The 26,869-nt window shown below is 35.1% G+C and overlaps 1 protein-coding gene across 1 annotated transcript in view; it reads right to left on the reverse strand.

Annotated features, from left to right (window-relative positions):
* Positions 1–24,155: 24,155 nt before the first annotated feature.
* Positions 24,156–26,869, reverse strand: part of IQCM (IQ motif containing M) — a 363,785-nt gene continuing 361,071 nt past the window's right edge. Inside the window, exon 16 of the mRNA XM_059066097.2 lies at positions 24,156–24,207. The gene's annotated coding sequence lies outside the window, so the exon portion shown is untranslated. The remainder of the gene's footprint in view (positions 24,208–26,869) is intronic.

A 26,869-nucleotide genomic window follows, 5' to 3' on the forward strand; every position in this document is an offset into this window, starting at 1 on the left:
TGGGAACCCCTGAGTTATAGCCAGTCGGTCAAAAGTACAAGTGGCCCAAGACTTCCCACGAACTTCTGAAGTGAGAGCAGTCTTGTGGGACTGAGCCCTTCAGCTATGGGGTCTGCACTAATTCCAGGTAGTTAGCATCTGAATTGAGTGGAATTGTTGGACATCTAATTGGTGTCAGAAAGTTAGAGAAATCGTATTGGGCAAACACCATATATTCGATGTCAAGAGGAAAAACACCTCTCTCACGTACTATTTTATTATTAGCTTGAACAACACAGAATGAAGTAAAATCGAATAGAATACCAATTATACTGAGGTGAACTCTCTCATTTTCCCTATATTGAAATACAGCAGTGGGCTCGAACTCCAAAGTCAAATAGCAGTAATTATGAGCACAGCTGAAACCAGACTTTATGTGTGCCTGGCATTTTCTAAGAAACTGCAATCATCTTCCTTCCTCTGCATCATCTATATAGTTTTGGTCCTATTCCCAAGATTAGAATATAGTTATTTTATTTAGCTTGTAAATTTCAGGCTTATTCTGAGGTCAAGCTTGTTAGATGCTTCTTTTGAAATGGATAACATTCCTAGACTGTGCTGTAATACTCCAAAATACTATGTGAGGAAAGAGGCTCAGGATGCATGCCAACCATATAAGCCCCGCATGAAATAAATGTGTCATTGGTTTTTATTGCAAGTATGGTGTGAATTTCAACGGACCAACAAGGGTAGCTGTTTGAGATCTTGAACATCTTTCTGAGATGAAATTTAAAAGAATGAATCACCCCCTTGGAGTCAAAAAGTATGACAATACAGAAACTGAAGTACTTCCTCTTATAGAATACCTCTTTGTCGATTATAACATAGGTTTTCATTGTAGTATACATATGCTGTAGAAGTAAATAAGCATCTCATCTTTGTTCTTTCTCAATTCAAACTATTCTGAAGCAAATCTTATTCTCCGATACTTTAGTAAAGAGTTCCTGAAATATTCATGCATTTTTCTATGTCCCTTGAAAGTAAAGAGCATGACAGTTTCAGTCTACAATGTTGATGTGAGATAACATTTTCCTCAATAATTTTCCTATGCAGTAAATTTGGAATAAAGAGGAAACTTTTAAACTCAGTACTTTCCAGTTGACAATGAATTATTAAACACAACACATAAATGCCAATGTGAATCTCTTACATTCATTAGATGAATTTAGAGAACATTTTAAAAAGTTAAAATTAAATCTATTGCGAGTCTATCCAATCAACGCACTGACAAAAAATTTCCATATGGCGAGTTAATTATATATTTGAAGATAGAAATCTTAGCACGTATACTTTTAAATGATCAAGACTATTTCTACTCATGTTATTAGTCAATAACATACTGAATTGTCTAAGCATTGTCCAGAATTAGCAGATATATCTTAGAAGGAAAAAAATTATGCTTGTTAGCAGTGGTTTTACACTGAATAAAGCTGAAGTGCTGATATAACTTTCTTAATAAATTATGATACCCCTCCAATTTCTGTCATCTTACTATTTCTCCTCCCCTATTCTATACTGAATTTCAATCTGTAACATATGCACTTTATTTATTTATTTATTTATTTATTTTTTTTTGTGGTACGCGGGCCTCTCACTGTTGTGGCCTCTCCCATTGCGGAGCACAGGCTCCGGACGCGCAGGCTCAGCGGCCATGGCTCACGGGCCCAGCCGCAATCTTCCCGGACCGGGGCACGAACCCGCGTCCCCTGCATCGGCAGGCGGATTCTCAACCACTGCGCCACCAAGGAAGCCCCCATATGCACTTTAAATGGGATGCCAGAGTTAGGTGACTATGTGAACAGGTGTTGCTATTAAAATTAGAACAAGAAAATGAAAAAAAGAAAGAAGGGTTTATTGCATTTTAACTCACATTAGCATAGAAACACAATGAAATTTACTTTTTGTCTGAGGTGGCAGGGTCATATGGAAATTTGACCTATGACTACATTGCTCACACTTATATAAATTAGTAGAATTTAAGACTTTATGTACATCAGTGGGCATATATCAACTTCACTATGAAAAAAGAAAAGGTACTGGTATTTTGAAAGGCACATACTAAACATGCATACACACACAAAAGACAAAACCAACAACAGCAACAAAAAAAGAACAAACAACCTAACACAAAACACTGCTTAAAATAGTAATTATCTCTCATTAGCAGTTTGTATTGTATTATACTAAGAAATGAATTAGACTCTCTGAAGCTCTCTAAAAATATTAACTCACCAAATACAAGGTAATCCACAAGCCATTGAATATATGCCTGGGTGCTTTCAGAGGGCTGTAGAACTCTGAATATAAGAATTAACAATGTAATCATGGTAATATAAAACTCTGCAGGTTATAAGAATTTAAAATCAAATACAAGTTTAAAATCAAACTAAAACTTTCCTAAAAACACCACAATATAAAAGCTTTTTTTTGCCTGCATATTGACACTTATTCTTTCATATAAAATAGTTATCTCTGTGTTGTATGTATGCTACTATAAGCATACAAATTTAAATAAGGGGACTCTCATTTTAAAATGTCCTATGTGGGGCTTCCCTGGTGGTGCAGTCGTTGAGAGTCCGCTTGCCGATGCAGGGGACGCGGGTTTGTGCCCCGGTCCGGGAAGATCCCACATGCCGCGGAGCGGCTGGGCCCGTGAGCCATGGCCGCTGAGCCTGCGCGTCCGGAGCCTGTGCTCCGCAAAGGGAGAGGCAACAACAGTGAGAGGCCCGTGTACCGCAAAAAATAAAATAAAATAAATAAAATGTCCTATGTGGACCCTAGAGAAATTCTACACTTTCGTTACTTTTCAGGAAGAAAATTAATGCAGTAATTTCAATATACAAAAGGATACTATTTTGTTTTTTTCAGAGCATCTGATGCAACTGAACCAAAAAAAAAAAAAAAGTCAAGGTATGAGGGATGGTCCAATCTCAATGGAAGATAGTTTGTTGCATTTTCTTTTAATAAATAGTACTTCCAATGATACCAGATCTGGCAGCTTTTCAGGAATGCATGGAAAATTCAACAAATGTGAATCAGGTTTTCTTGTAGATCTCCCTAAGGCTTGGACCACCTCGAGAAATCAATCTAAGGTGAATGAAAGAACTATACTGTATCTGACAGCAGATACTCTTGCTCAGTCAAGCTTGCTGAATTTTTGCCTTATGCAAAATGGCAGAAACATATCTTTCTAATATGGGCCCCCCCTTATTAAATGACTGTTCAATAGCACTGACTCCTCTCACCTGGTCCAATCACCCAATAGCCAAGTCTTTGGGCTTTATCAATCATGTTGAAATGTTTTTGTTCAGTACTATTTTAGAACTTTTCCAAAGAGACATTTGCTTTCTTTCTTTGAGGGGGAGAGAGGAAGGGGTGACTATAGCATGGTGAAGAATACGATACAGTATCTGCATTACCATATTCTCCTTCTCTCATCAAGTTTCATGGATATCTTCATGACAAGACAGTGAATAATAGATATTTTCAAAAAGTGGCATTTCCTACCAGATAACCCCAATTTAAAACAGGATATCCTGGTCTCTCAATTGCCTGACAGAAACTCTCTTTGGATGAAATAGACCATCTGTTTTCCAGGATAGAAAACAAAGACATAAAGGATTTGGTGGGAAGTTACTAGACATTCCTTCCAAGGACGAAGGAAAGGAACAGAAGCATCTTGGAGCTGCACTCTGAAGGAGTGTGTTGTAACAGATTTAGGAAATGATCATCCAAGCCACAGAGAAATATTTAGCTAGTGGAAGGGAGAATACATTTTCTAACCATGAAGCTATTTAACATTTAGTTCTGTGGAGCAAAGATTTTATAGGGGAAATTCTTTTGTTTCCCTGCTAGGATAATTCCCTGAGGATGTCTCTTTAACTCCTATCTAAAACACACCGCTGAATCTTGGAATGGTAATGATTTTCATCGCTTTTACAGGGATTTGTCAATTTTCTTTTAAGTTTGAGTATGTGAATTATTTATGTCCTCAAAATAGGGAAATATTCACAGATACTATTTACCAAGTATTCTTTCATTCTGAATTCATTTAGAAATAATATTTGCTTGGTATCATTGCTTATATAATTATAAAGGAGAATAACATTAATAAACTGAAAAAGACTTACCTACCCTGAGCACAAACATGATGGTACTAGTGATTCTCATTAGGAGTGTTGGTCTAGTATTGGTAATGTGCAGTGTGCCTGATATCATTACTTATCGATATAAAGATCTTTATTTCTTAAGTTAACTAACATTTATCAAGTGTCTTCTACATACTCAGCACTGTACTAGGCACTGAAGAAACAGAGACTATCAAGAAAAATATCCATAAAATGCAGTCTATTGTAACCAGTAACTTTGTTAAAGAGCTAAAGGTAGTAAGTAACCTTTTGATAAGCAGACATTTATTAAGCACCTAATATGTTCCAGAAACTATGGCTAGCTGCTGAAAATTTTAAATTGAAATTAAATTAATTTTAATTTAATTAATTAAATTAAATTAAATTAAAAATTTTTAAATTTATAAGAAAGACACAATTACTGCTCCACAGATCATAGAGTGTAGCATAAGAGGAAGTCAGTGAAAACTAATTGCAACGAAATATGATACAGACTGACAAGGAAGTAAAGATTACTAAGAAGAATACATAACTGCCCACCAAACCACTCAAGTTAATCAAGAAGTGAAGACTTTTGGGAGGAAATGTCTGTTGGGACCTAAAGAATTATTAGCAGTTATAAGGTCAAGGGAGAGTGGGGAGTGGAAAGGGAGTTTTACAGGCAGGGAAAACATGTGAAGATGCTGAAGTCCTGTCTTTAAGAGTGGAAATGACGAGAATTGAGGAATGGGAGAAGCAGGGGCTATCTCGTAGGGGGCCTTGATCATTACCTCAGTAGGACTGGTCTTCATTTTAAGCCCAATGAGCAATCATTTCAGGTTGTAAGTATAGGAACAATTTATCAAATTTACCCTTGGGAATATTACAGTGGCTGCACTGAGGAAAATGGTTGGAGTAGAAAGCAGGGAGATCAATTAGGCTTTTGTAACAGTAATTCAGGTAAGAATAATGAGAGTCTGTACTAGGGCAGTGCGGGTGGAGGAAAAAAAGATGAATTTAAAAGATATTTAGAAAACAGAATGGTGGTTCCAACTGGCTGGTAAATGAGGGAAGGGAGTGAAAGAGACAAGGTTAGGATAACCCTGGTTTTCTGATTTTAGCAACTAGTATGAAGGTGCCGATCATACATTCAGGGAATTCAGGAGGAGGAGCCATCTTAGAAGGTGGAAAGGTTGTAGTTGAGTTTTGGATATGGTGAATTTCAGATGCACGTGAGCTCTCTAAGTAATAATATTTAACAGGCAAATGGTCTAAGGAGCATGAAAGAAGACTGAATTAGAAGAATACTGGAGTCAGTACTCTCAAACCAGTAGAGTGTGCTATCATAGAAGCCAAAGGAAGAGAGTGCTTCAATAACAGTCATTATTAGAGACTAACTTTCTAGTGTTTTTTCTTCTCCTGGCTATGAGTGGGCACTGGGCCTATATGCAGAGCAACTCTAAAAGTATCTAGGAAGTAACACCACCAAAAAAAAAAAAAACAAAACAAAACATTGTCCACTGACATATAGGAAACTAGTGGATGAATGCCCCAGCTCGTTTGTGCCTTTTTTCTATTCTGAGTTGTATTCTACACAGTGGCCCCTGCAGAGGTGGTGGTACCCGGGGGACCAATGGACACGTTGCGGCAGCAAGGCAAGGGGTGGAGGTCTATGCAGGGGGCCAGAGAACTGGAAAATGGGGATTGTCTTCTGAGCACACGAGGGACAACACTCTGAGAAATTCTGTGAGACAAAGGATGGCACTCTAGGAGGCAGAATCTGCCCCAGATGAGGGGAGGCTTAATTAAGATCACCTTATTTCTGATAGCTGTGGAAAGCTAACTATTCTGTAGTCACAAGATATTGAGGCCAGGGCCATCTGAATTTTTAAATTAAAAGTATATAGAATGTGGGAGTTACAATAAAGAGAAAAAAGTATTCAAATTGCATCAGAAAAAGTTAATTTTAGATATTTTGAGAAAATTACTGAATATAACTCATGTTTATCAAAGACAGAATATCTTGTCCTAAAGATTTTTTTTTTTGAGGCAATGCATAACTAGGGTTACATCTGCAGTCAAGGAAATGGGACAAATTGATATTTTCATTTGTCTTACAGCTTCCTTATTCAGATATGTGAGCACAGGTTTCAATATATTACTCACATATGTAAACTCTGCTCATATACATGTAAACATTTTAATGATTTGTTTTATAACAATATCTAAGAAATATGTCCATTTCCACACTGATGAAAAACCATATTTTCAACTTAGACAAATAAGAACCTGTCATTGATATAAATCACACACTTTAAAAATTTTTATATTTCAGTTGAAAGATTAACTTGGCATGTAGACACAAATCAGCTTTCACAGATAGGCATTAAGATAACAAGAGGTATTTTTATATTTTAGTGTAGAGACACATACAAGAAACTTAAAAAGTATTCGTTAGTGTTAATACTCTATTTTAAAAATTGAAAACACTTATTGAAATAAAATAGCAAAAAACTATATTAAATTTTACATATAAGTTTAAAAATTTGAACTACCAGAAGTTTCCCTAAGCAATGTGATATATATATTGTGCTAAATAGATACACATGCATATGCATACACATATATATACACACAAGAGTGCATATGCAGTATTTATACATGTGCTATTCAAGGTAATAACTAATTCTTGTATGTTTTTCTTGGATAGAGGGATTCAAAACTCTTTCTGAGGTGATGCTGAAGAATGCCGCTATAATATACTCTATTAAATTACCGGTTAGGCTAAACATTTTTTCTTTAGTGTGTGCCCAGTTACAGGAGCTCTAGAATACAAGAGTCTACAAATTCTAATTGCACACATTAGAAAATTTCTAATACACAAATTAGAAAATTTATCAATATTATCAATTACCAATCAAAATATATTCATACTGTCAATATTAATTAGAAACAATTTTCACATATGAATGAAGCATTTATGTTTTTTTTTAAGAACCAAATCTGAAGAGTATCAAGAAAACACAAAAATTAAGAATTTTCTACAAGGAGTCTTCTTTTATGTAAAATAAAAACAATGAACAAAATGTGTGGGAAGTCTAATTTTGGAAATAGAATAAAGAAATTCTGAACATCTCATGAAGTTATAAGAATACAAATTTCTTGACTTTATATGTCAGAGAACTCCAGGTGGTCTGCTTATGAGAGGAGAACAAGAAGTGTCAATAAATGTTATTATTACATATGTTAATATTATATATTAACAGAAATGGACCTAAAAGTTGGATATGGCCACATGTGAAACAAGTAAACTTCCTCCAGTATTACCACTAAATATTTTACTACTTGATATAAACTGTATTTAGCATAAGATATTTGGAAAAATAATATTATGTGATTATGTGTTCCAAAATAATGCAAAACACTTTACTACATATCATATGGAGGTAATGAATATATATTTTTCAAAGGTAAGTTGTGAAAACAATTTTAAATTTAAAAATTACCATGCAGTTTCAACGGATTAGTGGGTATTCTGCATATTTCACAGAAGAGTCAAATTATTAATATATCCCGAGATCAACATACAATCTAATTTTAATAAAATTTTCATGATTTTAGTATGTATACAAAATCAAATCTAAAATCTGTGCATGCATGACTCTTTGGAACCATACCAAAGTTAATTACATTGACATGATATAATACACTGGAAAAATACCAAAATGCAACACAACTCTAAGATGTTATTTTTATATAACCATATAATTATAATAATCTGGAGAGTTGCTGAAAATCACTTAGATCGCTTCTGCATGAAAATGTCCTTTTTAAGTGCTCTTGTTCTTGAAATTTCCTTTACATTTATAGATTTTTAATAAAAACTGTAAGCTCTGTGTCCTACTCATAGACTATGATCAATAAATAAGTTCCCCTGCCTATTTCTTTTTTTTTTTTTTTTTTTTGAAGATGAACATGTCTTTATTTTTTTTTTTTTTTACTTTTTTTTAACATCTTTATTGAAGTATAATTGCTTTACAATAATGTGTTAGTTTCTCCCCCACAACAAACTGAATCAGTTATACATACGTTCCCACATCTCTTCCCTCCTGCACCACCCTCCCTCCCACCCTCCCCATCCCACCCCTCTAGATGGTCACAAAGCACAGAGGTGATCTCCCTGTGCTATGCAGCAGCTTCCCACTAGCTATCTAATTTACATTTGATAGTGTGTATATGTCCCTGCCACTCTCTCACTTCGTCTCAGCCCACCCTCCCCCCCCCCATATCCTCAAGTCCATGCTCGAGTAAGTCTGTGTTTTATTCCCGTCCTACCACTAATCTCTTCATGACATTTTTTTCCCTTAGAGTCCATATATATGTGTTAGCATACGGTATTTGTTTTTCTCCTTCTGACTTACTTCACTCTGTATGACAGACTCCAGGTCCATCCACCTCATTATAAATAACTCAGTTTCATTTCTTTTTATGGCTGAGTAATATTCCATTGTATATATGTGCCACATCTTCTTTATCCATTCATCTGTTGATGGACACTTAGGTTGCTTCCATGTCCTGGCTATTGTAAATAGAGCTGCAATGAACATTTTGGTACATGAGTCTTTCTGAATTATAGTTTTCTCAGGGTATATTCCCAGTAGTGGGATTGCTGGGTCGTATGGTAGTTCTATTTGTAGTTTTTTAAGGAACCTCCATACTGTTCTCCATAGCGGCTGTATCAATTTACATTCCCACCAGCAGTGCAAGAGGGTTCCCTTTTCTCCACACCCTCTCCAGCATTTATTGTTTCTAGAGTTTTTGATGATGGCCAATCTGACCGGTGTGAGATGATATCTCATTGTAGTTTTGATTTGCATTTCTCTAATGATTAATGAGGTTGAGCATTCTTTCATGTGTTTGTTAGCAATCTGTATATCTTCTTTGGAGAAATGTCTATTTAGTTCTTCTGCCCATTTTTGGATTGGGTTGTTTGTTTTTTTGTTATTGAGCTGCATGAGTTGCTTATAAATTTTGGAAATTAATCCTTTGTCAGTTGCTTCATTTGCAAATATTTTCTCCCATTCTGAGGGTTGTCTTTTGGTCTTGTTTATGGTATCCTTTGCTGTGCAAAAGCTTTTAAGTTTCATTAGGTCCCATTTGTTTATTTGTGTTTTTATTTCCATTTCTCTAGGAGATGGGTCAAAAAGGATCTTGCTGTGATTTATGTCATATAGTGTTCTGCCTATGTTTTCCTCTAAGAGTTTGATAGTGTCTGGCCTTACATTTAGGTCTTTAACCCATTTTGAGTTTATTTTTGTGTGTGGTGTTAGGGAGTGTTCTAATTTCATACTTTTACATGTAGCTGTCCAGTTTTCCCAGCACCACTGATTGAAGAGGCTGTCTTTTCTCCACTGTATATCCTTCCCTCCTTTGTCAAAGATAAGGTGACCATATGTGTGTGGGTTTATCTCTGGGCTCTCTATCCTGTTCCATTGATCTATATTTCTGTTTTTGTGCCAGTACCATATTGTCTTGATTACTGTAGCCTTGTAGTAGAGTCTGAAGTCAGGGAGCCTAATTCCTCCAGCTCCATTTCTCGTTCTCAAGATTGCTTTGGCTATTCGGGGTCTTTTGTGTTTCCATACAAATTGTGAAATTTTTTGTTCTAGTTCTGTAAAAAATGCCAGTGGTAATTTGATAGGGATTGCATTGAATCGGTAGATTGCTTTGGGTAGTATAGTCATTTTCACAATGTTGATTCTTCCAATCCAAGAACATGGTATATTTCTCCACCTATTTGTATCATCTTTAATTTCTTTCATCAGTGTCTTATAGTTTTCTGCATACAAGTCTTTTGTCTCCTTAGGTAGGTTTATTCCTAGATATTTTATTCTTTTTGTTGCAGTGGTAAATGGGAGTGTTTTCTTAATTTCACTCTCAGATTTTTCATCATTAGTGTATAAGAATGCCAGAGATTTCTGTGCATTAATTTTGTATCCTGCAACTTTACCAAATTCATTGATTAGCTCTAGTAGTTTTCTGGTAGCATCCTTAGGATTCTCTATGTATAGTATCATGTCATCTGCAAACAGTGACAGCTTTACTTCTTCTTTTCCTATTTGGATTCCTTTTATTTCTTTTTCTTCTCTGATTGCTGTGGCTAGAACTTCCAAAACTATGTTGAATAAGAGTGGTGAGAGTGGGCAACCTTGTCTTGTTCCTGATCTTAGTGGAAATGGTTTCAGTTTTTCACCATTGAGAACGATGCTAGCTGTGGGTTTGTCATATATGGCCTTTATTATGTTGAGGAAAGTTCCCTCTATGCCCACTTTCTGCAAGGTTTTTATCATAAATGAGTGTTGAATTTTGTCAAAAGCTTTCTCTGCATCTATTGAGATGATCATATGGTTTTTCTCCTTCAGTTTGTTGATATGGTGTATCACATTGATTGATTTGCGTATATTGAAGAATCCTTGCATTCCTGGGATAAACCCCACTTGATATGGTGTATGATCCTTTTAATGTGCTGTTGGATTCTGTTTGCTAATATTTTGTTGAGGATTTTTGCATCTATGTTCATCAGTGATATTGGCCTGTAGTTTTCTTTCTTTGTGACGTCTTTGTCTGGTTTTGGTATCAGGGTGATGGTGGCCTCATAGAATGAGTTTGGGAGTGTTCCTCCCTCTGCTATCTGTTGGAAGAGTTTGAGAAGGATAGGTGTTAGCTCTTCTCTAAATGTTTGATAGAATTCGCCTGTGAAGCCATCTGGTCCTGGACTTTTGTTTGCTGGAAGATTTTTAATCACAGTTTCAATTTCAGTGCTTGTGATTGGTCTGTTCATATTTTCTATTTCTTCCTGGTTCAGTCTCGGCAGGTTGTGCATTTCTAAGAATTTGTCCATTTCTTCCAGGTTGTCCATTTTATTGGCATACTGTTGCTTGTAGTAATCTCTAATAATCTTTTGTATTTCTGCAGTGTCAGTTGTTATATCTCCTTTTTCATTTCTAATTCTATTGATTTGAGTCTTCTCCCTTTTATTCTTGATGAGTCTGGCTAATGGTTTATCAATTTTATTTATCTTCTCAAAGAACCAGCTTTTAGTTTTATTGATTTTTGCTATTGTTTCCTTCACTTCTTTTTCATTTATTTCTGATCTGATCTTTATGATTTCTTTCCTTCTGCTAAATTTGGGGGTTTTTTGTTCTTCTTTCTCTAATTGCTTTAAGTGCAAAGTTAGGTTGTTTATTCGAGATGTTTCCTGTTTCTTAAGGTATGATTGTATTGCTATAAACTTGCCTCTTAGAACTGCTTTTGCTGTATCCCATAGGTTTTGGGTCGTTGTGTCTCCATTGTCATTTGTTTCTAAGTATTTTTTGATTTCCTCTTTGATTTCTTCAGTGATCACTTCGTTATTAAGTAGTGTATTGTTTAGCCTCCATGTGTTTGTATTTTTTACAGATCTTTTCCTATAATTGATATCTAGTCTCATAGCGTTGTGGTCGGAAAAGATACTTGATACGATTTCAATTTTCTTAAATTTGCCCAGGCTAGATTTGTGACCCAATATATGATCAATCCTGGAGAATGTTCCATGAGCACTTGAGAAAAATGTGTATTCTGTTGTTTTTGGATGGAATGTCCTATAAATATCAATTAAGTCCATCTTGTGTAATGTATCATTTAAAGCTTGTGTTTCCTTATTTATTTTCATTTTGGATGATCTGTCCATTGGTGAAAGTGGGGTGTTAAAGTCCCCCATTATAATTGTGTTGCTGTCGATTTCCCCTTTTAAGGCTGTTAGTATTTGCCTTATGTATTGAGGTGCTCCTATGTTGGGTGCATAAATATTTACAATTGTTATATCTTCTTCATGGATCGATCCCTTGATCATTATGTAGTGTCCTTCTTTGTCTCTTGTAATAGTCTTTATTTTAAAGTCTATTTTGTCTGATATGAGAATTGCTACTCCAGCTTTCTTCTGATTTCCATTTGCATGGAATATCTTTTTCCATCCCCTTACTTTCAGTCTGTATGTGTCCCTAGGTCTGAAGTGGGTCTCTTGTAGACAGCATATATATGGGTCTTGTTTTTGTATCCATTCAGCCAGTCTGTGTCTTTTGGTGGGAGCATTTAATCCATTTACATTTAAGGTAATTATTGATATGTATGTTCCTATTACCATTTACTTGTTTCGGGTTGTTCTTGTAGGTCTTTTCCTTCTCTTGTGTTTCTTGCCTAGAGAAGTTCCTTTAGCATTTGTTGTAGAGCTGGTTTGGTGGTGCTGAACTCTCTCAGTTTTTGCTTGTCTGTAAAGGTTTTAATTTCTCCATCAAATCTGAATGAGATCCTTGCTGGGTAGAGCTGCCTATTTCTTAATCGGATTAGTTGGGCAGTTTTTGATTATTGAGTTTCCTGCATTCTTTACATATTTGGGATATTAATCCCTTATTTGATAATAAGCCATAGAGATCTAATGTACAGTAGAATGAACATTGACAATAATATTGCACTATAACTGTGTAAGGCAATCAATATCACTACATTGGCAACCATATCAAGATATATAAATGTATCATAGTATCATGGTGTACCTTAAACTTACACAATGTTACAAGCTAAATTTATTCAATAATAAATAAATGTTACACGAATTAATTTAGAACATATATTATAAAACATTTAAAATAGTAGGCATCTTAGAGATCAACTGAGCTAAACCCAATATTTTACATGAAGAGAAAATGAGGCCCAGAGAGGTTAAATAATTTGCCCCAAATCACTCCATTAGTTATGACACAACTGGGACTGGAACCCAGTGGACATTACATATTTGTTCATTTACCTCCCATCCTATCATACATACACATCCCCCCAAAACTAGTGCTATTTCATGCTTTATCATTAGTTACATGGTATTTAAAAAATTATTTCATGTGACTAGCTTTTATTTTCACAAAATTATAACCTCCTGCTCTATTGTCCCTCATAAGGGAACACAATGCTCATTAGTAAGTCTGCTAGGACCTGATGACTTTGACCGCTCCATGTCACTGCCCGAACCTCTTCTCTGAGGACCACAGTGGCCTCCTATCTCATCTTGCTGCCTCTGCCCTGTATCTCCATGGTCCATGCTCTTCTCTGCACCCACAGTGATCCTCTTGAACTGTGAGTCAGGCCATGTCACTATTCTGTTCAATATCCTGTAATGGCTCCTATTTCACTAAGGGTAAAGGTCAAATTCTCATGATGGTCCCTCCATGATCCTGCCTCCACCCCCAAGGCACACACCCCCAGCTTCCTCACCCACTGTCTGCTTCACTGCAGCCCTGCTGGTCTCCTTACTGTACCCTCCCATGACAGCGAGCTTCTGTCTCCCGGCCTTGGACCTACCTGTTGCTTCCACCCAGAATGTGAGAACCCACATGTGTGCAGAAATGTCTTACCATTTTAAAACATGTTCAATGTCACCTTCTAAATGAGGTGTATCTGATCACACAAGCGAGTATTGTCCTCACCCAATGGGCTGCACTTTTAATTTGGTCTATAGCATGTACTATTTTTTGAATACTCTAAAGTTCACTTTTTTGTACATTTTTTTTTCATTTGACTATCTCCTCTTACTGTAATGTAAGCTCCACAATAATAAGGAGTGTTGTCTTTTACTCACTTGCCTATTCCCAGTGCCTAGACCTGTGGACAGCGCATAGTAGATGCTTAATAAACATTTGTTAAATTTAAGTTAATTGACCACACTTTCCAATAAAAGATTACTCAGTTCATTTACGGCACGTTTTTAAAATGTCTCAAATCATTGTATTTATATTAATTACTATGGCAAAGCTATCATAATAATTTCAGATTGGGCAAAGTAGCTATAGAAAAATAAGAAATCAGGAGACTATAAAGATTTTATATCTTATATAATTCTGAATTTTACATTTTCAGTGTATAAGCTTTTCTTAAATAATAGTTAATCATCTTTGAAAGCTACATTAATACTTTCAGATGAGTAAGGTGTTATTTAAAACACAACAGAAAAACGGAAGTTTACAAAGTAGTCAACACAAGCCTGCCTTGGTCTGTTATGTTTGTAACTTAAAAATCATATAAGCCCAGTTTTGTTTTAACTATCAGTAATTCTTACTGTGTCCATATCTAAAAACCTCATTCATAAGATTTGACCTCTTTTTGTCACTTAAATTCAAATGGAAACATATTTGACCAAATACAAACAGAAATGTATATATGGCAATGATAATGTCATTTCATCCCAGCTGACTTTTCTTTAGTCCAATTATAAATGAATTTTTTTCTTTCACGTCTTCACAGTGATGCCTTCTGGTAATTAAGTTCTTCCCATGGGAAAAAGAGTACATTAGAAAAAATATACTGAGTAAAAAGCATTGCTTAGAGAAGTTTACCAATAGCTTTATATCCTCTCAGCAAGAGTTAATTGTAAGATGAAATTTTTCATTTTCTTTTTTATAAAAATAAAATTTGCTAATTGAAGCAGAGAATCTGTTGAGCTTTTGTTATCCCAAGTAGACAAGCTGAAAATGCACGAGTTAATATACTGTGACTGTGGAGCTTAGATACTATTAACAAGAGGAAAAATGAATATGATTCTAGGTCACCATCCATTTTTAGTAACTATATTTCTAGCTATTATTTTCCCTATTGAAAAGGTATATTAGGATTTGATGTGCTTATCATGGTATACAGAATGCTAATACTTGCTAATTATAGACTGTTTTCTAAAAATCAGATAGATGCTACAAATAATGTCCAACTCATCTGCACCTGCATGGAAGCACTATTAACTCAATATTGCTGAGAAGGTAAGTGGCCAGTGGAAGTTACTACACACCACAGCAATTTTATCTTAGCTTCGTTTCCCTTTTCAGTATATTCCTTTGACTGAACACTTTCAACTATCTTTCCCTCAAATTTCTTCAGATTCAGGTTTAAAGACCATTTTAAAATGTAAAGTATTAGAATCTTAGACTATGTCTCCTTGAATACAAAAATCTCAGTGGATATTCACAAGAAGCAAGAATAAGGAAGTAAAATCGGATTAGATGAAGCGGTGGATAAGCAGATTATTATGGCAGGGAAGCAATGCACATAGTGGAAAAAGCAGAGGCTTTGGGGGCCAGCTCAACCTCAATTCAAATCCTGCTTTGGGTACTTTAAGCTACAATTGCCTCATTTCTTGTAATGCGATAATAATGGCCTAACCCATAGGAATTTCGTGAGGAGTAATGAGATAGGTAAAGCTTCCAGTGGAATCTTTGCACGTGGTAAATTTTCAATAGTAGGGAATTATGGAATTCCCTACTAGTAGGGAATTATTTTCTTGAATTTACTTAGGTTTTTCTTTTAGATGACTAGATCATCCTAAAATCAATTAATCCAGTAGGACAAGAACATCATACAATTACACAAAGTAAACTTACTATGGTGTTGCTAGAGGTTTCTCTTCGTTAAATAAAACAAAACAAAACAGTGAGGTTTCTTTTGAAATCTTTACTACAGAAAGTTTCAAGTGAGGTTTTGCAAGATGTTGCAAGTGCCTTATGGCTAGAGTGGAAAAATAATCCTGAAATTTTAGCCTCAAGGTAAAGCTGGACTGGCACTGCCAAAGGATAAGGTTAGGCAGGTGGTGTCACAAGAGGCTTCATGGGGAGACATTCAGGACCCCTGAGTCTCCAGGGTAATTTTCATGCTCGCATATACGTTTTTTATGGTTAAAATATTTGAGAGTCACAATTACTAAGATTTAATTATGGTAAGTGGTAGATTTTTCTTTTTTCTTGAAAAGTTGTTTTTACAATAGTGCAGAACAAGTAGAACTGACTCTAATGCTACATAATGTATATAACTGACTTACCGCCCTTCCAAAGCTCAACACGGTTCTGAATGAACTCTGCAAAATTAGACATATCCCCTCCTTGTCCCCAAATTGTGTATGGCAGAAACATTTCATTCATCTCTCAAGGACAGAATCATATTAACCAGTTCATGTATAAAACTGAAATGCCAATTCATTAATTTACAGTAAATAATTTCTGTAATGAAACCAAAGTATTTGAATCCTGGCATGTAGATCTAAATGCAAGCCAAATACAAATTAGAAGTTTTCCTTGGAAAGCAGAAATCAGACCAAGAGTAATGTAGTGGAAATAGATGAGTGGAAATACACTGTTTCAATCCAGTGTTTAACAATAGGCTTCCTTAAATGCTACAGATGAACCAGTTTGCAAGGCAGAAATAGAGACACAGATGTAGAGAACAAATGTACAGACACCAAGGGGGGAAAGTGGGGTGGTGGTGGTGGGATGAACTGGGAGATTGGGACTGACATGTATACACTGATGTGTATAAAATAGAGAACTAATAAAAAACAAACAAACAGTAGGCTTCCTTGACTATGTATCTCCCTCCTGTTATTACCCCATGGCTCTGCTCTCAATCCCTAACAAACTCTTCAGAAGCGTTTCCTGTAATGCTGTCTCTGCTTGCTCTCTCCCATCCTTCCATTCTTTCTTTCTTTTCTTTTTGACCTAAATAACAGAAATTTATTATCTCACAGTTTTGGAGGCTAAAAGTCCAAAATCAAGGTGTTATCAGGGTTGGTTTCTTCTGAGGGCTATGAGGGAAGGACCTATCCCAGGCCTCTCCTTGGCTTATAGACATTGATTTCTTTCTGTGTCTCTTCACATACTTTTCAGTCTATGAGGATCTATGTGTCCGAATTCTCCCTTTTTTGATGACACCAGTCAGTCATATTGGATTAGGGCTCACCCTATTGACCTCCCTTTAGCTTGTTTACCATTTTATAAACTTTTTCTCCAAATAAGGTTACATTCTGAGGTGCTGGAGGTTAGGACTTTGACATACGGATTCTGAGGGAACACAATTCAACCCCTGACACTAGCTGATCATCTAACACTTGAAAGAAAATTTCTGCATAAGAAAAGTTCTTTTAATTTTTTCTTTATTGACGTATAGTTGATTTACAATGTTGTGTTAAAGCACAGGGAACTCTATTCAATACTCTGTAATGACCTATATGGGAATAGAATCTAAAAAAGAGTGGATATATGTGTATGTATAACTGACTTTGCTGTACAACAGAAACTTCCGTTCTTTCTTGAACTGACTCCAATTAGCCTTCCATGTTGCCAAATCCAGTGGTCATTTCTCAGTCCGCACTAACTTGATCTTTCAACAGTGTACAACCACATAAAACATCGTTGATGATATCCTCCTCTTTGAAACATTCCTTCACTTGTTTTCTAGCCATAATGTGCCCAGTACTATATTCCCTTGGTTTTCCAACACCACACTGGTTCCTAAAGATTTGTTTTTTAGTTTTTATTGTGAAATAACTTTATAGTTAGAGAAAAGTTGCAGGGATTGTACAAAGAACTTCCATAGACCCTTCACCCAGATTCACCAACTGCTAACATTTTGCCACACTGTATCATTTTCTGTTTCAGTCACTCATCTTTTCCCCTGAACATTTTGAGCATAGATTAGAGCCCTCAGACCCCTTGACTCCCTTATTTCTGTGTATTTCTTCAGAAGTAGGACATCATTTAATATACTTATAGTACAATAATCAAAATCAGAAAATGTAACATTGATGTGATACTATCAGTATTCTCCATTATTAGAATTAATCAAATTTTACCAATTGCCCCAATAATATCCTTTATAGGATTTTCTTTTTTCTAGTCTGGGATCCAATCCAGGATCATGACTGCATTTCCCAATTATGTCACCTTTAATCTCAAGTGCCTCAGGCTGTATTTGTCTCCATGACATTGACTTCTGGAAGAATATCAGACAATTATTTTGTAGAATGAGTCTTCCTCATGATTAGATTCAGGTTTGCATGTTTGGTATGAATACCACATACAGGACACTGTGTCTCTTCAGCACATCTCAGGAGGCACACAGTGTTGGCTTGGTTTGTCCCACTAATGGTAACATTATCTCTGATCATTTGGTTAGAGTGATGTCCTCTGGGTTTCTCCCTGTAAAGTTACTACTTTTCCATTTACAATTAAAATGTAATTAATGAGAAGATACTTTGAGGCTCTGGATAAATTCTGCTTCTCTTTAACTTACAGTCTCTAGTCTAGGTCACCTGCCGATGATTCTTGTCTTAGTCAATTATTACGATCAGGGTTGCAAAATGGTGACTTCCTAGCTTCAGCTACATTTGTCAGCATCCTACTCACCGTAAGGCAAAGTTTCCTCTTTCCCCCCATTTATCTGGGGAATCATATTTCATAACAGTGTGAAGTCATGGATTCATATTGCATTCAATAGGTTGATCAATGGGTTTATTCAATTCACTGCTTTCATCGTTTGTGTTGATGCTGAAATTGTAACATTTATTGAATCCCTTTCAGCTAGATCTTTTTCTTTTTTTCTAATTTCTTGGCCTGTGAACATTGGAGTGATCTAGAGCTTGTCCACACTTCTGGTTTCTCTTCTATGCACTCATCCTAGGCATCTCATCCAATCCAATAGTTTAACTATCATCTTCATACTGAAGACCCTAAATGTATATCTTTAGCCCAATCCTTCCCCATGAACTCTAGATTTGCATTTCCAATAATAGCCTGCTTTACTCTCTGAAGTCTACTAGGCATTTCAAATTTAATCTACTCTCTAGATGTGCACACCTCCCCTTCAGGATATCCCATCTCAACTAAATACAATTCTCTTGAGCCAGTGATCAAGCACAAATTCTTGGAGTCCTTCTTAGCTCCTCTCTTTTTCTCACACCCCTCATCTAATCTGCCAGAAAGTCCTGCAGCTTCCAACTTCATAAATTATCTGGTATCTGACTGCTTCATATTACTTTCACGGTTACCACACAAATCCAAGATTATTATTCTTCACCTGGATTATTGCAATAGACTCCTGACTATTCTCCATGCTTCCACATTCATCTGCTTTCCATGATCTATTCTCCGATCACCACCGACTGAGTCTTTAAAAGCATATATTATATCATGACATTCTTCTGTTCAAAACCTTCTAATGGCTTATCCATTTAAGTTAAATTCTAAAAACCTAATCATGGCCCATAAGGTTCTGCATAATCTGGCTGGTAATATCTGATGTCTGTCTGACTTCATATCTTCTCCCCAGTGCATTTCATCCTATCTTGTCTCTTTGCTCTTCCTCTAGCCCTCCTCAGCCTGCTCCCGCCTGAGGACTTTGACAGGTGTTATTCCCTTGGTCTAGTTTTCTCTTCTTTTAGATATTTAGATGGTTTACTCCTTCCCATCCTTCAGTTCTCCATTCAAAATGTCACCTCCTCAGAGAGATTTTTGCTGATAACTCATCAAAAATAGCACTTCTGTACCTATTCTTGTACTTTTTTTTTCCATAGCACATTTTACCATATATTTCATCATTTTTAAATGTCTATCTTCTACACTAGAATGTAATATCTGAAAGTAGAGACTTATCTTTATTATTCAATGTTGTATTTTCCTGTGTATTGAAGAGTGTCTGATACATAGTAGAAACCCAATAAATATTTGTTGAATGAATAAAATATGTTGATGCAATTATGCAACCTCCTCCAAAAATAACCTTGCTAATAAGTCCAAAGTTCCTGGTGTTTGCTGGTGCCAAGTTTTCTCTGCCCAGGACAGACTTGAGTGGCATTACCAAAATGATTCTCCTTCTGCGCTTCTCTGGCTTTCAGATTCCCTCCCCACTTCCTGAAGGTGTGGCACAGTGTTTTCCTAGACTTGCCAGTACGGTTAGTCAGGTTATGTTTTTGTCTTGCTGGTCTGGTAAATCATTTGGTCTATAAAATGATTCTGCCCATCTGTGCTCTGATCCATTGTGATTTTACATTTTAACTCTCAAAAGCCAACTTTGATGCCTCTTTCCCAAGTTCTTGGTGACACCATGTCATTGCTTCTTGTTCTCAAAGTCACAATTGTCTGTTGTGAACTCTGCTTCTAGAATCATATATCACCTAGAGGAACTTGGCCAATGTTCCTGATACACAACAGCAGTTCTGGTTTGGAATTTGTTAGTTAGGGTTTGTTACACAGTATCTGATGAGAATATCATTCTTCATCTTGGCAGTTATGACATGTGGAAGCAGGCTCATGTATGTTCTTGGTTATAAGTCAGTTTCTTTTAACATAAATGGAACAATTACTTGCATGTTATTTTGGTGTCACTTATGTCAAATGTTACAATTTACTATACTCTATATCAGATACATTCATGTTCACATATAAGCCTCTAAACACCTTGTAGAAAAGAGTAAAAATTTCCACTTTAGAGACAAAGATACGGAAGCTTGGTAAGTGTAAGTAATTTTTCCCAAGATCATTCAAATAGGACTATAAATAAAAGACCTGTCTATATTCAAACCCGAAGTTCATCAAACTCCAAAGCCTGTTCTTTTCCTACTGTATTATATTATGTCCTGGCTTTTTGTGACTCTCCAGGCAGCTAAGTGAATACTTTTGGTGTAAAGTCATTTTCTTTTGAGTGTCTGTAGCAAATGCACATGGATCTTCATTAGGCATGACTGAAACACTTTACATTCTAAGCCAAGCAAAGTGTATAATATATAATAAGCCTCAAACCTGCCCATAATTATTGGCAGGTTTAATTTTTACCTACTTCTGCTCTTGTTTGCGATGAATTGATTTGGGCGGTGGTTCTCAACTGGGGGCAATTTAGCTCCCCAAGGGATATTTAGCAATGTTTAGAGACATTTTTGGTTTTCACGACTATGGAAGTACTACTGGCATCTATTAGGTAGAAGACAACGATGATGCTAAACATCCTACAAAGCACAAAACAACTCTCTACAACAAAAAATTATCTGGTCCCATATACTGAGGTTGAGAAACTTTGATCTGTGGCAACCATGAAACTCAAAAAAGCCCAGATGGATCTGAAGTCCAGACTCTTTCATTTACTAGCCTCCCTAAATATCAATTATATATCCACAAAATGGGAATAATAATACTAGCTCACATAGGTTATTGTGAGGTTTAAATGAGATGTTATATAAATAGCACCCACCCTCAGGGTAAATGGTAAAGTTCACTAGCTGCTGCTCCAATGACCTCCATATTAGGGTTAGGGTTAAAAGAATTAAAGGAAATTGGGCCTTTTGGTCTCATCATTCCCTGTGGATTTTCTTTTTGTTTGGTTTTCATGAAACTCTAAATTTGCTCAGAACAATGCCTGACACATGGCCAACACTCTGTACATATTTGCTATTGCTATTATTAGTATTGTTCTATTTCTTTTACCATTTTCTTTTCTTTTCATTTCTTTTACCAATTTATCATTGTCTATGCCAGACAAGTGAACATTTCTTAGTTTTTGTCTTGAGGGATACACCCTAGCCTTGCCTCCCCAAAAGAACTGCTTCCTTAATCTAGAGAAATACTGAATTTTCATGGTTAGTATGTGTACTCCTTCTTCTTTTGCACCACTCCATGTCTGCTCTGAAAACTGAGCATCTGTGATCACTTTACACTTTTTCTGATCCTTTCTGTGAACAAGCAGATTGATTTTTAAGCTTATCCTGTTGACATTTTCAGTTCCTAGGAAGACGTTTGTTTTGCTCTAAGCTCTGTCCCTGTGGAAAACTCTACCCTGATGGCACCCATCTTTTTGGGATTTCAGCAATCCCCCAAATAAATCCAAGTCCATCTGCTAAAGGACCTAAAAAGAGTCAGAAGTGTGATTAAAGGAAATTGAGACTTTTGGTCTCACCATCCCCTCTGGATTTTCTTTTTGTTTGGTTTTCCTGAAACTTTAAATTTGCCAAGGAACAAATACTCTTTCCCACAGGTTAATGAATGTATTCTCAGTAATAAGAGAAATACGGGGAAAAGGTGTTGGATAGAGAAAGTTATGACTGGGGAATATGGGAGGATTAGCTACAGTGAAGGGGAAAAGATATTTCAGCCTAATGGATTTTTTAAAGTTTTTTCCACTATTATGTGTATTATGTATTTAATGTGTGGGGAATCACATTTTCCATATAGGAAGGCAATTGGGTAGAAATTTAGGCACAGATTAAGCTCAGATTTAGACACTCCTAAATTTCTCTACTAGTTCAGCCTGGATTAACCATATGGTCTGAGTCCCATTAATTTCTTCATCCATATCATGAGGATACTAACATATTCATAGGGTAATTTTGAAAATTAAGATCATCTACCTGCAAGGACCTGATGCATAGTAATCACTCAACATTACTATTATTTTACTTTCCCAGTACGCTTCTTTGTGTTTCAGAGTCTCTAACCCTCTTTGGGAAGAGGAATGCCTGATCTGCTTCAACGCAGAGATTTTATCAGTATGTTCTAATCACCTAAAATGTGATTTCTCAAGTTCTCTTTTTTTTTTTTTACTTGCTGTTTTTTCTTCTTTGTTTTCTCACTGTTCTCTGATATAGACCAAGATAAAAGATTTCAGTTGTTACTTTTTAAACTATTTTCATATGCAATATTTTTTAAATGTTTCACTCTATTATCTACTATAGATCATAGAGTATGATGTACATATGTTATCTATATGATGTTTATATATTAATGATGTTTTTATGATGTATATATAGTGATATATTAATTTCATTAATATATGTATATATCATATATTTATATATATCATATATATGCATATGTCATGTATACATGTCATATGATATGTATATATAATATATGTATGATATTTGTATATGTATATATATTAATGATATATATTAGTTATTTATATATATATATAACATACATATATATAATATATCTCAGTCACACTTTGAAAAAAACATTAACATCTCCATGCACCACAAATTGAACAGAAACTCAGTAAAAAATCAAGGCCTGAAGCTACAGGCTTGCTGGTTTCCAAGTCCAGAAATATTCAGAGATGACTAAGAGTTGTTTCTCGAAGGGTAACAGGAGCTGGAGTAGGGTCAGCTGTAATGGGAGACTGAAAGATTTCAGGAGCCTCCTGATGCTATAGATTGTACCGAGTTGCATAGTGTGTGTAGACTGGAATTAAGCCTCCATTTAGGTAAATGACCAGATCTGTGATAGCTCTCAGATCATTTATATTCTGCTGCCACTATTAGTTCAGATGCTGCACTGGATGAAATGGCAATCGAGGTAGGCAATCCAAAACCACAAAATACATAAGGATGATTTAAAAAGAGGGAGAAAAGGAAAAAGGAACAGTAAGCAATTTGAAACAACTCCTACTAAGAAGGGTCTATATTCTACAGGACTGTGTAGAAAACTAACATTTTGGAACAAATCAACAATATCAGTAATTAGGACATGGATTTACTAATAAATTTTTTCAAATGATTGTAAGTGAGAAAAAGGAAATAAGAGCAAACATATTTTTTAAACATACTATGAAGTAAAATTAGGCAGGTATGAATCAAGAATAAATGAATATATAAAAGAATAAATTTTGCAATGAAAATACGTTAATTAAAAAATTTGTTTTAATTCCATGGACAAAATAATACTCTAGAAAGACAAAGAGAATTACTGAATTGAAATATAGCCTTGAGGAATTCTTTCAGAACATCACTTTGAGAGATAAAGTAAGAAAAAAGCACAACAGAGAAATTTAGAGACACGAAGGGTAAAATGAGGCACCAATAAACTTAAGTATAATAAGTTTCCCAAAACTGATAATAGAGGTAATGACAGGCAGTATTTGTTTAATATGGCTGAGTATTTTCCACATTTGAAGAAAAGTTAAAATGTACATATAAAGCCCAGCTAGATTAATGAAAACAAACTACTTCCATGGACACATTCTCGTGAAATTTCAGACTACAAAGAAAAAGAATCTTATAAGTCTTTGAGAAAAATATTAAAAAGTACCTCCAAAGGCATGACAATTACTTACAGCAGTGAGCTCATCAGCAGAAATGAATGCCAGAAGATGATGGAATAAAATCTTCTAAGTACCGGAGGGAAATAACTTACAATTTCAAATTCTAGATCCAGCTAAATGACGTATCATTCTAAAGAGAGAGAATTAAAGATATTTTCAGATATTTAAACAAGTAGGAGAATTTACTACCCACAAAACCTCATTGGAAGAACTACTAAAGCACGCAATTTAACAAGAATAAAATTTAACCCAAAAATAAAAATATCACAAACATTAAAATATTTACCATAGAGTTACTACTTTTAGGTCAAAATATGTACAAATCTAAAATTCTAAAAGTAAATTCTGTTCAATGAAGAGTTAACTTTCTATGTTTTGTTCCTCATTCAAGAGAATAGAAGTAATGAAAACTTTAGACTCTGATTGAAAAATAGATTTGAGTATGTATGCTAACATTTGTAAAGGTAATAAACCAGTAGAGGGGAAAGAGTGAACAAAACAAACTTATCAATCCAACAGGAGGCAGATAAGGAGACAAATAAGCAAAGGAAAAGCATAGGAAACAGAAAACACAAAATGTTAGAGATAGTTCCAAATTCAACAGTCTAAAATGTGATGAAGTGAGAAATCTTTAAACATTAAATTACATATTTGGAAAATAAAATAATCTAAATACATAAATTAAAGATTAAATAAGATTAAGATTAAAAATATTTACAATGAATAACATAAAAGTATTATATAAAAACCTAATAGGATGCAGCTAAAGCATTGTTTAGATGGAAGCTTTAGACAAATGCAATTATTTTAAAAACAAGAGACATTAAAAACAAATTAACTATAGAAGCTATTGAAAGAGAAACAGATTATACCTTAAAAAGGCAGAAATAAGGAAATAAAAGAGACAAGAGCAGACTAAAACAAAATAGAAAAACAGTCACAAAAGCAATAGAATGTTTCTTTAAAAGACTAATAAAATGAACTATCTTCTAGCAAGGTATTGATGTAAGTGCTTTACATTACATTAATTTGTTTAATCCTTACAGGAATAATAATACCTATATGGTAGGTATTATTAAGAGTCAGTACAAATTAACATTAACAGAGAAGGGAAAAGGAGAACACGGCTATAAATACAACAGAGATTTTACAAATAGTAGTAAGTTCTGAAGACAATTTTTGCTACTACATTGAAAATTGGTCCATGTCAATTACCAAACGTAACTTAAGAAGAAAAGAGCTAAATAACCCCATACCTATTTTTAAAAACAGAACTAGCAGTCTAAAACCTCTCCCTCTAAAAAGGTATTAGTAAGCTCAGGCAATTTTACAGAATCATTTTATTAATTTCTATGTTATATAAAAAGTTTTGTATAATTAAATTAGGGAGTAGGTTAACAAATTAATGTTAGGAAGCTAATATAATTTTGAAAATAAGACCTGACAGAGAATTCAAGAAAATCTAAAACTATAGATAATCTCATGTGGTAACATAGATGAAAAAGTCCTAAATATAATTTTTATAAATCAAATCCAGCAGTGTTAATGTATACCTTGTAACTAAGGGGGATTTATCACAGGAACTCAAGAGTGATTCTACATCAGAAAATACTGCAATGTAATTCACACATTGACAAATAAAAACTATTTAATAAAAAAATATATATATAAGTGAAACTTAAGAAATATATCCATATTCTACATCAATAAGGCGGTGTTGCCCACTATCACGCATCATTCATAGTCATTAATCGTTGTACTAAAGTTCCTAGCCAAGGCAAGGCTACCAGAAAAATAAATAAAGCATAAGGATTGGTAAAGAGTAAATAAAACAATAATTATTTATATAGAACACATTTATCAATAAAGAGAATGTACAATAATTTCCAAACAGTAAGAACACATAATAAAGTTTAGCAAAATGATTAGTATAAGATCAGTATATAAAATTAAAAGGAATGTTTATATTTTAATATATTAAATATATAAAATCAGCAAAATAACCAATTAAAATCATAATAGAAAACGGTACTGATTTTAATAGCAGTGAAAATTATAAAGTACCTAGGAAAATACCTACAAAAATATGTAAGCCCTGTATTCATTTCCTAGGGCTGCCTTAATAAAATAGTAGAAGCTGAGTGGCTTAAACCAACAGAAATTTCTTGTCTCACGGATCTGGAGACTAGAGGTCTAAAATCAAGGTGTTGGCAGGGCTATACTTTCTTTAAACCCTCTAAGGGATCCTTCCTTGCCTCTTCCAGTTTCTGGTAGCCTCAGGGGCTCCTTGGTTTGTAGACGCAGGACTCCAACCTTTGCCTCCATCTTAATTGTGGTGTTTTCCCTGCATGTCTGTGTCTTCACATGCTCCACGGTCGTCTTCTTATAAAGACCACATATTCTGTCAGGGCCCCACTCTATACCTGTATGAACTCATCTTAACTAATTACATCTGTAACAATCTTATTTGCAAATAATGTCACATTCTGGGTACTGGGGGTGAAGACTTCAAGATATCTTTTGGGGGACACAATTCAGTGCATAACAATCCCCAAATTCAAATGATTATTTAAGGACATAGAAGACCTGTATCACTGTCCAAAAGACAAAGACCATCAGGAACACCTGTCTTCAAATTGACCTGTCATCCGTTCTACAGATTGCTTGACTCAGCGGGGAGAACTGCATGCCATGGAGAACAGTGGGGTATCTCAGTAAGAAAAGGATGTGTATGGGGAACTTCTGGCAGGATTTGGGCTTGTGTGGATGATTTGGGGAGGGCTTAAGGAAGT

Source organism: Kogia breviceps, chromosome 6 (assembly GCF_026419965.1).
Source record: "Kogia breviceps isolate mKogBre1 chromosome 6, mKogBre1 haplotype 1, whole genome shotgun sequence".
Classification (NCBI taxonomy): domain Eukaryota; kingdom Metazoa; phylum Chordata; class Mammalia; order Artiodactyla; family Physeteridae; genus Kogia; species Kogia breviceps.